Below are 14,774 nucleotides of genomic sequence, written 5' to 3'. Positions count from 1 at the left end.
TGTCTCCTTGTATCATAAGAGGTTTTGTTGCAGATAGAATGTTTGTGTAAGTTGTGGGATAAAAAGGTTCAGACCAATATTTACAAGAGTGATATGCTTTGGGTAACTAAAAATTATGTTTCTAATATTTTGTACTATTGGATAATGTTGCTACTATCCTACCTGTACTGGTGGATTCATATTTGATTCTTTCTTATCTCTCTCTGTCACCTGATATCTGACGTTTAATTATATCAACTGCATTTCTATAAAATCTTTCTCATTTGTTCTTCCTGCTGTATTTCTGCTTCCTAGTTTAGGCTTTAATAAAATATCCCTTGACTACTCTAATAGTCTCTCTTCCCGGTCTCCTGTGCTCACCCAACAAGTCATCAAACATGTATTGAGTATATTCTTTGTTCCAGGGAGTGTTGAGAGCTGGCTTGGGATGGACCGATAGTACTAAAGCAAAACTTTAATGTCTGCCCTCTGCCTGTTCAAAAACCCTTAATGAATTCCTCCTTCTAGGAGAATAAAATTCAAACCCCTTTGTACGATGATCACAAGATCTTCTAACGCCTACATTTTTTGCTAAATAAAAAAGATTTTTGTTCTCCTTATACATCAAACATTCTCTTTGCTTTGTTAGACTTTGATATAATGTGCATTGTTCTTTTCCCTCTTTCAAGTTCTAACTCAAAGGACGTCTTTACCACAAAACCGAATTTGATCACCTCCAAGTTGGGGGTTTTGTTTTCTCGTGGGTTCTTCCATTTTTACCTTATGTATTTTTATTTATGTTTATATCTTACCTCCTTCATTGACAATAAGACAGTTTGAAGACAGAGTTGGCATTGGGCTCATCTTTCTATTTTCTGATATACTTTGCACTTAATCATAGGTGTTCAATAAAAGCTTGGAGAATGGATGAATAAATTAGGGCAATGAGTCATTTAAATCAATTTTATCAAAACAATTCTAAATGAACTGAAAAGTTAAAGTATATTTTATCTGGTGCCTACTTGTGACTATGGGAAGGGATATAACTCATGGCCCATTAGGTTGGGCAGGGAAGAATAGGGTCTTCTAAGATTTTTTTGATGGTTTCCTTTTGGATCAATGCAGATTATTGTATCAGCAATTCAACACTAAGTTTCAATTGGCAAAACATCTAGAGGATTGGTATAGTGGTATTATAGTCCAGTTTAGTCTCTTTCAAAACCTTATCTTTTGAGAACTATCATTTTAGAAGTTGAGCTAAGACCAAGACGGCTTGACAACAAATGGATACATTTGCTTGGCACATTGAAATGCACAGTAGATTTATTTTTCTTTTAGATAAAGTTTATTAATGGGTGCCTTGAGGTCATGGAAGTGGGAAATATTGAAAATATTTTGGAAAACATAGAATTTCATTTAATAAATTCCCAGCTCTGCCACTTTCTAGACGGATGACCTTGAGCAAGTAACTTAACCTAAGCATCAATTTTCTTACCTGAAAAACAACACTCCGTAGTGTTGTTGTAGAAGTAAATTAGTTATTTTTAACTAAATCCTTATCATAGTACTTTTTGTTATGTTGGTAAGTGTTATAAAAGTTCTAACTATATTAGTATTATTACCTACCAGGACTTTTAAAAAAATTTAAATTTGCCTCTTTTTTCTTGCTTGACTTTAAGCTATGTGAAACATTTTATTTGCATGTTGTAAGTGCTCAAACTATATTTGTTCACAAAAGGAATCAGTGTAGGCCTTTTCTCATGCCTTGTCACAGAACGGGCTTAGACTGCAAAACATTCCATGACAGTAAGCGACATTAAACACTGAAATGAGAGAGAGATTGAGGAGGAATCTTTTCACCGAGGCCTTTAGGATTAGGATTGTGACTCATTTGCGTCATCTTAGATAGAATCCTGCTAGAAGCAGTAGAGAAGACTGGAGGGCAGACGAAGTCAAAATCTATTACATGATGTTAAAATTGCAGATATCAATCATTCAATGGTGTAGACAATGCTGTCTCCCAGCATATTACTCATTCCCAAGTTATCTGCTTTGGAGAATATTGATTCAATACCTTTGGGGGGCATGACACTTCCTAGATTCCTATAACCCAACATCCCAAACAACAGGTTCCTACTTACCTTCATTATTGAAATATAAGACAAGAACTGGCAAAAAAAATGTGTAAAAAAATATTTAGGTGATCACTTCAAGTGCTGAGAAGCTCCCTATTTTCAAACATACTCCTCTCTTGGTTGCCACAATGCCTGAAACTCCAAAGTTATAAATCCACTCTTTTGGGGTAACACATTTAACCAGAATGACCTATTCCCTCTTCAACTTGTTATTATTACCAAGTGGGAAACCTTAAGTCCTAGAACTGTTAAGATCTTAGCCGTGTTTCCTCAGCAGTGAGAGATGAAAACAGGGTATGGAGAATGTTAATTTTATACGAAATTAGGAAAGTAGGGTACTATGCGGGTAGAGAACACAGTTGTTCTTATGAGAGGAGGCCATAGTGCTTCAGTGTGGCTTGGATGGCCAGAGTGCGGGGTTGAAGGCAGGTGAAAGGAGAAACAAGAGGACAGAGAAGGGACTGAATTGAAACATCTCTGGTTTCTCGCTATTGCTTAAAGCCAGGTCTCATGACACTCGCATATCAAATAAAGGTGTTGGGTTAGATACAGTGCTTCTCAGCCCACTTTATACTCTGACCCAACACCTCCACTCCAGGTGAAGGAATAGAGGAGAGGTTGGGATATGTGTGCGGTAGGATGGAGACCTGGACCACAGTTACGGTTAAGGTAGAGGGAGCACGTGAGTCCTTCTTATGTTTGCAGATGTTTGCCTTCCATGTCTGTGCTCAGGGGCTGAAATCTTCTGCTGCATACTACCTAAGATCCCCGCCAGCTATAACATGCTTGGATTCTGTAAGCTGTTCTCATGAAAGCACAATATTCTGCCATGTAGGTGTGCTAATTTCATCAATTTGCTTGAAATTTATGACCACCACTATTTCCAGCAACTTAAAACCACCATACAGGTATATGTGCACGTGATGTGATAAACTGAGCCAATTATAAACACAACGCTGGAAAAACAAACACACGTGAAATTTAGCACTTCTCCCTCGCTTATCTTTTTATTGAGTACCAGAGGTTTTAGGGTCTGAATTATCTACACGAAGTGTCTCTGCATTTCCCTTCAATTTCTATAGGAGGATAACAAATTATGGCCAATATTACCGTTGCCTCCAATCTCTTTTTGGCTTCAAGACAATAAACATCTCCTAACAACTTAAAAAAATTGAGATACCCTTTTCACTTTGACCATACGGAGGGGAAAATTGTAAATAACAGATCCTTGACACTCTTCAGAAATAAAATGTGATGAAGAGTTCAGTCGTCTGATTAAATTCTCCTAATAAAATCTCACCTCCTCTATTCTTATCCCGGGGATAAAGGACTGTGCACAACGGACATTATTTTTCTTTTGAGCATACTTGTATCTTGTCAAGATGTCATCAATACAAAGACTTTGACATTTTTAGTGCAACGATTGGGAAGCAGGTTGAATTTTTCAATCCTCCCAGCCAATATAAGTCAGTCTGAGATACTTAATTTCTATTTGAGATCCTTCGTTTCTATTATAAACAGATCCCGCAGTAGGAGATAAATTTCATGGTAACAGTTTGGACTTTTTTATGAACCACCTGCAAGTTTTCTGCAAACAACATGTTTTATGAGAGCTCAAGGCAATGTTCACCCATCAAGACCTGACAGTAAGAGGAGGATGGATGGGGCCTTATCTCAGGCACACATGTAACCTTCCTTGTCCCCTGGCCTGACCTCCCTCTGCACTCATTTATGAAAATGATTCATCTTTAAAGAGCTTCCTCGCTCTGCCTGCAGGCTGTAGATCTTTTTGCACTGGACTTGTGTAGGCTGAGGTTATAAACTTCAGTGAGTAAGCCATTTGGAGGGGCTTAATTTTGAATATTGGAAGGAGGAAAGTGCACAAGACATGAGTTTCCTTAAAGGAACAGTCTTGGGACTCTCTTCTACAGAAAGATGCTCCCAAGGGATTTCACTGAAAAAACTTTGTTGGGATTCAACTTTTATTTATGTTGCTAGAATGTTGCCACAGTTAGCACATTTAAATAGAGGATTGACTGAAATTGGCAAAGAGTGCTAGCACGGCTGGTGACATGAACCTGCCACCCTCTCAATGGAGAGAAAGACCCTGGACTTTGTGTTTCCTGCTTGTAGAGGGCACTGCAGAGGGTGTTATTTGTGTCAGGACTAGTGGGGATTACTAGTTTCTTTTAGAATATTCCTTTGAATTGAAAAGCCTGAGAAGGTAAGAGTAGGAACTATAATGAAGGGAATAAAAATCTGGACAAAAGTAGATATAGGAGAAGACAGAAGACAGCATGAATTATTTTATCCATTCAGGCTAAATTCATGCATTGTAAGAGCCAGGATTATATCTACAATTCTTGGGAACTGGGTCTCACATTGGAAATATGGCAAGGCATTGAAGGAAATAAATATGCACAAGGGTTTGGTGTTAAGAGAGAGAGAGATCGAAAATGTTGATATAATGGTTTTTAAAATTCAATTTTTTGTGCAACGTGGTTTAAGTAGGAATGAGATGTCCTCAACCAAGACTGGGCAAACGTTTTCTGTTAAGGATCAGATAGTAAATATTTTAGACTTTGCAGGTCACATGATCTCAGTCTCAACTACTCAACTTTGCATTGCAGCCTGAAAGCAGACATAGACAGAATGTAAATGAATGGGCGTGGCTGTGTTCCAATAAAACTTTATTTATAATGACATGAAGTGGCCCCTCAGCTTGGCCTGCTGGCTGTAGTTTACCAACCCCTGTCCTAGACTACTCTGGTCTATCATCAAACTTCAAGCAGGCCTGAGCCTGTTTCCTTGTTCCTAGACCAAGACCGATGAGTAAAGGGGAGCAATAACTAAAGAGTAACATTTTGAGCAGCAAAAATGAGTCCAATGAGAGCTAGTGTTCTGTAAGATGGTAATTGGTATTCCTTGAAAAGGTTTCCATGGCTAAGTAAGTTCGGTAAATGTGGTCAAGTCTTGGGACTTTTGGTTTTCCAAATGCATTGAGAATGTCTAAGAGAAGTAGGAGGCAATATTTCCCAAACCTATTTGTCCATAGAATCTTTTCGTATTCATGTTTATTCCCATTTTGGGGATTCCAGGGTTCCTTGGAACACAGTTTGGGCAACACTGTCCTGGTGGGTTCTCCAGGGAGATTTGAGTCTCTGAAATTGTCTACTGTGCTGCAGGAAGCCAGATGTCTGCCCTACAGCTTGCCTCAGACCATTCTCCCAATCTCAAGAAGCCACTAGAGTAAAACTTTCATTATGTCTCTTGTCCTGATGGCTCTTTTTCTTATGCCAGCTTGCCCTTCCCTAATAGGATTCAGTCATGTGCTCCACTGGCCTACTTGATAATTACAGAAGAGCAACTAATTTGAAAAAAGTAATTATTTCACCCTTCTCTAGCTCTTTTTAAACTGTACTTATTAGAAGTATTACAAAAAGGCCAAAGAGACTTGCCTTCTGGAAATCTCTGATGCTGTGAAGTCCTATTCCTAGAAACTATGCCCTAAAGTCTTACCATAAAGGGAATTTGCTCATCCTCATGGAGAACAATGATCAAACCTGATGGCTGTGGAAATTCACAAAGGATGACAGTCGTTTTCTGTCATAATGTTCTCTATGATGGAGAGCTGCATAATTTAGCTTATCCCTACCGAGGACCCTCCATGGTCATGGCACAGAGCAAGTTGCTATGGAAATTAGTGTAATTAATAAGATACTGTTCTCGTCTTTGAGGAGATTTAAATTACGCAGGGAGTAAAGGAGTGTACTAGTGCAGTGGTTTTCAAATTGGGGAACCCTGAAGATCTACAGAGCTCCTCAAGGTGTGGGGGATAGTGAGCTGGATCCCTCAACCCTGCTTCAATCAGAGTAGCACTGATGTTGTCTATTTTATGTTCTAGAAAAATAACGGGCATTGTAGTAAGAAAGACACATCTCTTCTACCTCCCACGGTGCCGCTTAATCCTTCTGAGCCTGTTTCCTTATCTGTCAAATGTGGAAAAGCACCCAGATGTCATAGATTGGCTGTAAAGATTAGATGAACTGATACATGTGAAATACCCAGTCCAGTTCCTGGCATATAGTGGTGCCTCAATAAAGGACAGCTAAGATAATAAAGTAGAACATGATAGAATTTACAAGAAAATCACAAGGCGCCTTGCATTTCATTTCATGAATAGTTGGACTTAAAAATTATTTGTTGGAAAAAAGATTGAATGAAAAAAATAAAAATGGAATGAAAGAGAGAAGGGACTGGTAACCTCTGGCTAGGGGATCACAGAAGATTTCATAGGAGTGGGAACATTGGAGCTGCCCTTTTACTCCAGCTCCTGAGTACAGGTGGAGGGGGTCCTGCAACCAACTGACCTTAATGGAATGATGACAGAGGTGGTCTGGACCACTTAGATGCCTCAAAATCTATGGGATTCATCTTTAATATGGATAAGACCTAGAACCCCTACAAAATGTCAGGTGATATTATGGAAAGATTTTCCTAGAGAAAGATGTGGAATAGGGAAATGGAGGGATGAGATGGAGGAGAGAGAGAGAGAGAGAGAGAGAGAGAGAGAGAGAGAGAGAGAGACAGTATAGTTCTAAAATAGAACATAACACCAACTATATGGAAGGTAACCCTAATTCCACTATTTAATTTTCCTTCTAAACAAACGCAGTGGATTTTCTGTGACTCTTTACTCTGTTATCATAATAAGTAGATATGCAATTATATTTTTCAGTCATCAAATTTACTCTTGATATGTTTACTTAAAATATAAATTATGACAAAGTACTTTTGAAGTTAGGTACTAAGTTTATCCAAAATCCTCAATACCCAAAATGCCTAATTGAATAAGATGACTATTTTCACTATACACATGAGAAAAACATTTTCAAGGTAATATTGTAACATCTGATGATACAGATGGACAGAGGCAAAACTAGGGAATTAAGGGTTGGGGGAAAGGCAGAGGTGAATCTGAAAAGGGTCTCCTGGTTCTAAGGAGAGACAAGGGAATCCCTCCCATTCACTGTTATCTCCTCAGCTGAGAAGTAGGGAAGATATTCTGTGATTTCCTTTCAGTATTGACGTACATAAAGTATATCTCCTTTCCAATACTCACACAGGGAATTTGATTAATAATTATAGCTCCTTTCCTGTGATTTCCTTTGTGAAAATAATAGTATAATGGCAATGTTGTGAATTAAAAAATCGCAACTAAACCTGAATTTTGTTGGGTCACACTCCCACTTCATTTTTAGCCCTCTGGACCAATTACTTTCCATCCCTCCCCCCACCTTTATAACTGGAAGTTCCTAGGGACATTTCGTATCTACTCACAAAAACTCCCATCCGTTTGCCTTCTCTTGGAGTTGAGGAATTTGGGACTTTCACCCAGCTTCAGTCTGTTACCACATCTTGCCGGCTGGGGTCCCTGCCTCTCTGGTTGAGCAAGGCTGGGACTGGGTTCTGCCATTGGCTACATGGTTATGGCTTCCAGACACTCATGTCAGCCAAGAAATACTGCCATTTTTCCTCCTCTGCAGATCGACATGTGTTCTCAAGGGGCTTAAACTACACAAAGCTAAAGAATGCTGCTCTCTACTTTAGGTGTTACATTCCGTAGGTTGATTAAGAGTCTTAGTGGGGCTAGGCTGGTAGGCAAATTCAAGACCAGACAACAATGCTCTCAGAATCACTCGCTCCTCTAAAACTAAGGCTTTAATTGGGCCAGTTTTGTTTCCATGGTTCTCTCCTCTCTGTGGAATAACCTTTTAGCAGGAGTCTCCTCAGCCTTCATGCACATAATTTTTTTTTTTGTCATTGCATTATTTCTGAATGTGTGCCTAGGCATGTCTTTGAATAATGGGCATAGTTAAGGCTCAATATGAGATTCCCACTCAGTATAAGAATGAGTGTATCACTCATTGCAGTATCACTAATGGTACTGTTTCCTGTTAGCTTGATCCAAAAATTGGGGAAAGGAGAGAGACAAATCTTGGAGTTATTTCTAGGTGCACAAATAGCTGTTTTAGCTTAAAGAGGAACAACAGAATCTGAACGTTAGAAACCACAGGGATCTTAGAGATTATGTCATGAAACACTCTAATTTCACAGATGAAGAAACTGAGGTCCAGAGAGACCACATGCCTTGCAGTGTCCACCAGATATTTTATGGCAGCACTGGGACCAGAATTCAGACCTCATAATACTTGCTCCAGTGAAATTTTCCACTAAACCATGTTGCCTGTCAGAATTGCGTAGGTGCCCATTCATTCAATGATTTTATTCAACATTTAGGTAAAAAATGAGGGCTGTTCCTATATTCTGCTTTTTCAATTAAGCAAGTATACCTGCAGGTCGATTTGTAGCGCTCTTACAGTGGAAAGTCTCCTAATGACTCAAGGCCAGGATAGCTCGCTGGATGCTTAGCCAAACCTCTCCTTCCTCCTCCTCCTTGCTCAGACTCGTTGGCTTTTGGCCAGGTCTTTGTTATTACTTTGTACTTCAACCAGAGAAGAGGCAGGGGAAATAAAGAGAGATAAAAATCAAAACAATAGGTGCAGCCATTTGGGAGGACGATGTGGCGTGGATGATCTGCAGACTGCAGTTAGCTGTGCTCACTGTGTTATTATGAAGGAGGAGACGTGAATGCTGAAGTCTTGGTGCATCCATCCCTAACTGCAGACCTAGCCAATGAAGACCTCGGCCTTTTGTAAGAAAATTTAAGCTATAAAATTCTGAACTTACCCATCACATCCTTTCAGATGTGATTACTTCTGAAGAGCTTCTTTATTTCTTCAAAATAAATGTTTAGTAAAATAATTCTTTGTACGCAGCGCACTTTGGAATACACATCTGTTCTATAAGGTGAGATGTTCTGTAATCAGTAATATGCTTTGCTCTATTTACTTCTAAGGATTTACTTTCAGACCTTTGTTCTCGGCTTTGAAATGTCTGGTCGGCCGTGCTGCCACCTTACCACTGGTTTTATAGCATTTGCCCAGTGCCTTTCTTCTTTCAAGTGGTCCATGCTTCAGTACAAGGATGCAAATCTGTGTCATCGCTGTGTAGGAGCCAGTTGAAAAATCGACACAGAGTGATGGAAAACCTGCCCAGGTACTGGCTTTGAAAATGCTTTCACCTTCAGTCCAGTCTGAGCGTTAACGATGGCTCTCTAGAACTCATCTGATGCTTTTCATCTCCCAAGTTCTTTGCATACACTAAGTAATGGCTCCTTATAATGCTTTCGGCATGTAGAAGGTGCAATCCTGGCAGATTAGAATATTAGGAGATCCAGAAGTCCTCACAATATTAGCAATATTTTAGCAGGACCAAAAACTGAATACCTGTAAAATATCTATCTACCTTTCTGAGCTGCAGAGCATTGTTATATTTTTCCCTTCATTTTTAAAAATTAAGGTATAATTTATATACAGTACAATTCACTTTTTTTTGTGCATGCTTCTGCATGAGCTTTCACAAACGTGTACAGCTGAGTAACCACCATCACAATCAAGATAGGAAACAAGTCCATCACGCCCACCAATTCCCCTGCTACTTTTTAATCAACTCTCCCCCCACCTCCAACCACAGGCAATGCTGTCTTCATAGTTTTGTCTTGGCAAGAATGTCATATAAATGGAATCATATATTATACAGCCTCTTAACTCTGGCTTCTTTCACTTAGCATAATGCTCTTGAGTTCATCTGTGTTGTGGCATGTATTCATAATATGCTCCTTTTTGTTGCTGTGTAGCGTTCCATTGTATGGATGTACCACCATTAGTTCACCCATTCTGCATATGAGAGACATTTAGATTGTTTCTCATTTTTGGTGAATACAAATAAAGACACTATAAACATTTACGTACAGGTTTTTGTGTGGACATAAGTTTTCATTTCTCTTGGGTAAGGTTATACTTAAAATTTTGTTTTCAGATGGGCAAATAAGGATGGACATGGCACTTGAAGCAATGTGCAGGAGAAATCATTATCAGATCCTGATACTTAAACTTTTTGAATAGGAATTTCTTTAGGCCTTAACTCACAAGGCACCTGGAATAAAAAAAAGTGTGTCTTCAGACTGCTTCCAAATACTTGATAAATTAGTCAACTTTTGGGGCCGGCCCAGTGGCTCAAGTAGTTAGGTGCACATACTCCACTTCGGCGGCCCAGGGTTCACAGGTTCGGATCCCAGGCGCACACCACTCACCGCTTGTTATGCCATGCTATGACGGCGTCCCATATAAAGTAGAGGAATATGAGCACAGATGTTAGCTTAGGGCCAATCTTCCTTGGCAAAAAAAAAAAAAAGGAGGATCAGCATTGGATGTTGGCTCAGCGTTGATATTCCTCACACACGCACAAAAAGTTAGCCAACTTTTCAGTCATTTAACAAATATTGATTGAGTGACTACTATGGGCTAGCCATTCTTTAGGCACTATTCTTGATAATGAAGAGAGACAAGGATGCATTTGCTCATTTGCTGCCTTTATACACCAGTGTTCTCTATTTCCATTACTCTTTCATAAAGTCTGTGTGTGTGTGTGTGTGTGAGAGAGAGAGAGAGAGAGAGAGAGAGAGAGAGAGAGAGAAAGAAACAGAGGAGATTTTCTCGCAGATCCCCCTGTATCTTCTGGCAGGGAATGGTGAGTTAGAGTTCTACTATCTGTTAATATTTTAGAAGATTTCAGAAAGTTCTGTTTACAGCAGGCACTAATCTCTCTTGTTATACCTCCCAAATTGGGTAATGGATTGTGAACTGATAGCCAGTGGAGGTATGCATTTCAGGGGAGTAAGTGAGGAGGTGGCTGCCTATTGGTACGAGGTGAGAGATCCTTGAGAGGGTCCTACTAAGGAATTTTATCACCATTGTCTTGTTATAAATGTGTGAGATGCTGCTATTAGATATTTATTGCTTGTTTTAAGCATTATTATAATTTTTAAAAATAAAGTATCACATTGTACTAGAAGAGAAAATATATACTCCAGCATTATTCTCAGTTGAGTTAACTAAGAGGAATCTGGAAGAATGAAAGTACTTTCAAGGAAGAAGCTATGAGGAGGAGAGAAAAGGGAACAATAAGTTTGGGAGCTTAGAGGTGGCTGTATGCAGAGGTAAATTCTGCCTACTTCACATTTTTGGCTAAGATTGATTTCCTGGGGAACAAAAGAGACAGAATTCTGTGTCCGATGATATCTCTATTCATTCCTTAGAGTGCTTAATTTTACAACCAGATCTAGAAATTAGGTGGGCCAGTAGATTCATCATCAGGTCTTCAAAGCATTGAATAATTCTGTAGTTCTAGAAAAAAATCAAATAAAATATTTAATCAACAGAGTTGCCCCGTATATACTAACTGGTTTGGGAAGCAGGAAAAAATCTTACCTAGCTAACCACCAAACAAAATGTAGAGAAGACATTTGCAATGATGGGGTCAACCTTACAAGGAAGCTGGGCATTTGTCTGCTAATGCACATTGAAGAATCTGCACTTGCTGCAAACATTTCCAGTTGAGACACTTAACTGTTAAAATTATCTGTGCTATGATTATTTGATTTCATATCAACACAATGTAAAAATTACAAAGAGCCTATTTCTTTCCCCCAAAGGGCCATGATCCTTCTTGCTATTCAAGACCGCAGGGGCTAACATTTGGCTCCATTGATATGGAAACCTCAAGATGACAAGTAAGGCATTTTCGGGGAACCATCGCTCACTCCTCTTCCTGATGAATTGTCATGCCCTTCTGAGAACACAACCCATCAGTCCTCTGAAATAGAGAATCAGATAACCGAGTCATGCTCAGCTGATTTGCCAGCCGATAAATGATGAACTTTACCGCCGCTCCTTGCCCACAAGTCTTTTGAGAAGAAATCGGCCAGAGTGTGAGATAATGAGACAACAGGACTTAGACTTAGAGCAGAATCATGGTTTTCCTTGGCTCACACAGTGATCGCGGTCATTTCCGTGTCTTCATCAGCATCCTATTTGTACCTTTCACCTGCCACAGCAAAGACTGCTGGAACAGAAATGATTAGAGAATTTCACAGTGCCAGAGACACAGTAAATGTTCAATAAATATTAAGGAATGAGGCTCACAGTGGTCATGACAGCTATTCTCATGCTTCAGTAGATGTGTTGCCTTAACGGCCATCCCAAAGCAGCAGTCCACACTCATATGGCCTGATTAAATAAGATAAAAATGTGGCTGTTCTAATTCATAGAGGTTCATTAGGAAGCTTTTGTGTCTCCTTCTAACTGTGACCTATGGGCATTGTAGAGAAGCATCACAAAAGCTCAAGCCAGAGGAGTGAAGTGTTGGCAACTGTCGCAGATTAGAATGTAGCTGATCCCTGCAGGAGAGTGCGCTGGAGACAAATAGCAAGAATTCTTTCGGGTGCTGTGCATATGAGATCTTTTTTATAGAATGATGAGAATATGGAGTAAGTGGAGAGTTTTTCTGTGGAGCTATATTTGGGGTAGGATAGCGTGATAGTATATAGTGAGGAGAGCGGGGAGGATATTTAAAGGGCTTTTGAATTCACTCCTAGGCAGAGAATCAGTTAAGAGAGAATTCTGTTAACAGAACTTCAGGGAAGGTGCTATTTTAATATTTTTACCTGGGGTGATGATGATGTTGATAAGAGCAGAAGTAATAATAATAATCTAGTAGTAATAAGAGTTAACATCTATTGAGAATTTACAATGTGCTGGGGAGCTGTGATAATTGCTTAGCATGCATTATTTAATTTAACGCCTACAACAACCAACCCTGTGAGGTAACTACTGTTATGACAATGAGGAAGCTGTGGCTTAGGGTTAAGTAAACTGCCCAGGTCCGCACGGCTTGTTAAACGTGGAGACTTGAACTAGATGGTGGAGTTGGACTGTGTGGGTTCAAATAATATAAAGAAGAATGATGGACAGTAATTTTTGGATGGAAATAAATACAATGTGACAATGGCAGTAAAAGAACATTGTGATTCATATTTTTCTCCAAATGTCTTTGTTCTGATTTTCTTTCAATCCTTTTGATCAAGGCTCAGTAAACTATATCCTTTGGGCCAAATTTGGCCTCTTGCCTGCTTTCATGTGGCCTGTGAGCTAAGAATGGCCTGTACATTTTTAAATGGTTGGGAAAAAAATCAAGAGAAGACTATTTCATGACACATGAAAATAGTATGAAATTCAAATTTCAGTGTCATAAGTAAGATTTTATTGGAAGACTGCAGAGTCCCTTAATTTAAGTGTCGTCGATAGCTGGTTTCGGTTTAGAATGGCAGGTTTGAGTAGTTGTCGCAGAAACTTTATGGCCTGCAAAGCCTAAAACAGTTACTATCTGGCTCTTCACAGGAAAAGCTTGCCCACCTCTGCTTTTTATTATTCATGTAAAGGAGTTCAGGACAAGGGCTTTGACTTCAGATTGTGGGGTTTGTCTCCTGTCCTCCTCACTCGCTTTGAAAGCTGGGGAAAGATTGTTTAACCTTTCTCCACCTCAGTCTCCACATCTGTAAAAGGGGGATAATAGTACCAACCTCAAAGGATTTTCATAAGGATATTAAATGAGATACTCCATGAAGGAGTTTAGAAGAATGCCTGGTACACGGTCAGTGCTCAGACTGCTGTCGTCCTTATCATGCTAGTAAGTTTGCCCTAGGACAGATATTAATCATTCTTCTAATGCCTAGCAGCCCCATCACTGATTAGTTCAGTTAAGGAAGGTGAGTGTCTTCTCCCACATCTCCTTCACCTATATTACCTCTTCCCTTATCAGAGCTGGAATAGCTTCCTTGGCTCGTCTTGCCTCAAATCAGGAGCTGGAGAGGAACAGATAATAAATCCACACCTCCCACCTCTTTGGTTACAGCTGGCTCTACCCTCACTGCTCTGTGCCTTGAGCTCCATGGCCAGTGTAGCCATGTGGGTGGATATGGGAAAATCCCTGTGGATTTAGAGGCTGAAGCATGACTTGGTAGGTGTGCTTAGGACTCCAAAAGGCTAGGAGGCTTAGAAGGCTTGGGCCTACAAAAAATACTGAAGGAAATGGGCTGTCTTATGGTGAGAGGGGTGGGCAGCTGTTTCTATGAGGTGACTTTTAGGGGCTCTATCTCCATGTAGGCCATATTAACTCTATTGACTGCCATCTTACCTTCAGGGATTCATTACTTCACTAACAGAGGGTGTGCGTGAGGAGGTTGATGGGTAAGAGGAAGGGACTCCACGAAGAGAGGAATGCAGCCCCCAAATCCAGTTTTACCTACTCTAGAGTGTTGCCGAGTGCCAGCTCTAATTAAGATGCTAGTATGACATGAAGAGGATGTGGACCGAAGAGTTAGTAGAAAGATGATTTTCTCCTTAGAGCTCCTAAGACAGGGTCTTTCCAGAGCATTATGGATCTGACTCTTAAGCAAGGTAGGGGCCTGACATGACCATTTCAAAACAGGTCATTACCATCTAGTTAGTCACTGTAACTGGACTCCTCATTATCACAAAGCAACAGCAAAACATTCTAGTTTCTTATTCAAGACTCACCATCTACATTTATCCAATGCTTTATTCCGTCTCCTGTTTATCTTTGTTTTGTTTCTACAACTGAACTGGGAGACTTAGATTTACAGGTTCTAGCTTCTGACTCAATCACTAACCTTCAAAT

Source organism: Ceratotherium simum, chromosome 32, assembly GCF_057802395.1.
Source record: "Ceratotherium simum simum isolate JZ-2026a chromosome 32, ASM5780239v1, whole genome shotgun sequence".
Taxonomy (NCBI): domain Eukaryota; kingdom Metazoa; phylum Chordata; class Mammalia; order Perissodactyla; family Rhinocerotidae; genus Ceratotherium; species Ceratotherium simum.
The sequence above is the reverse complement of the archived record's forward strand: the minus strand, read 5'-3'. Positions refer to the sequence as shown.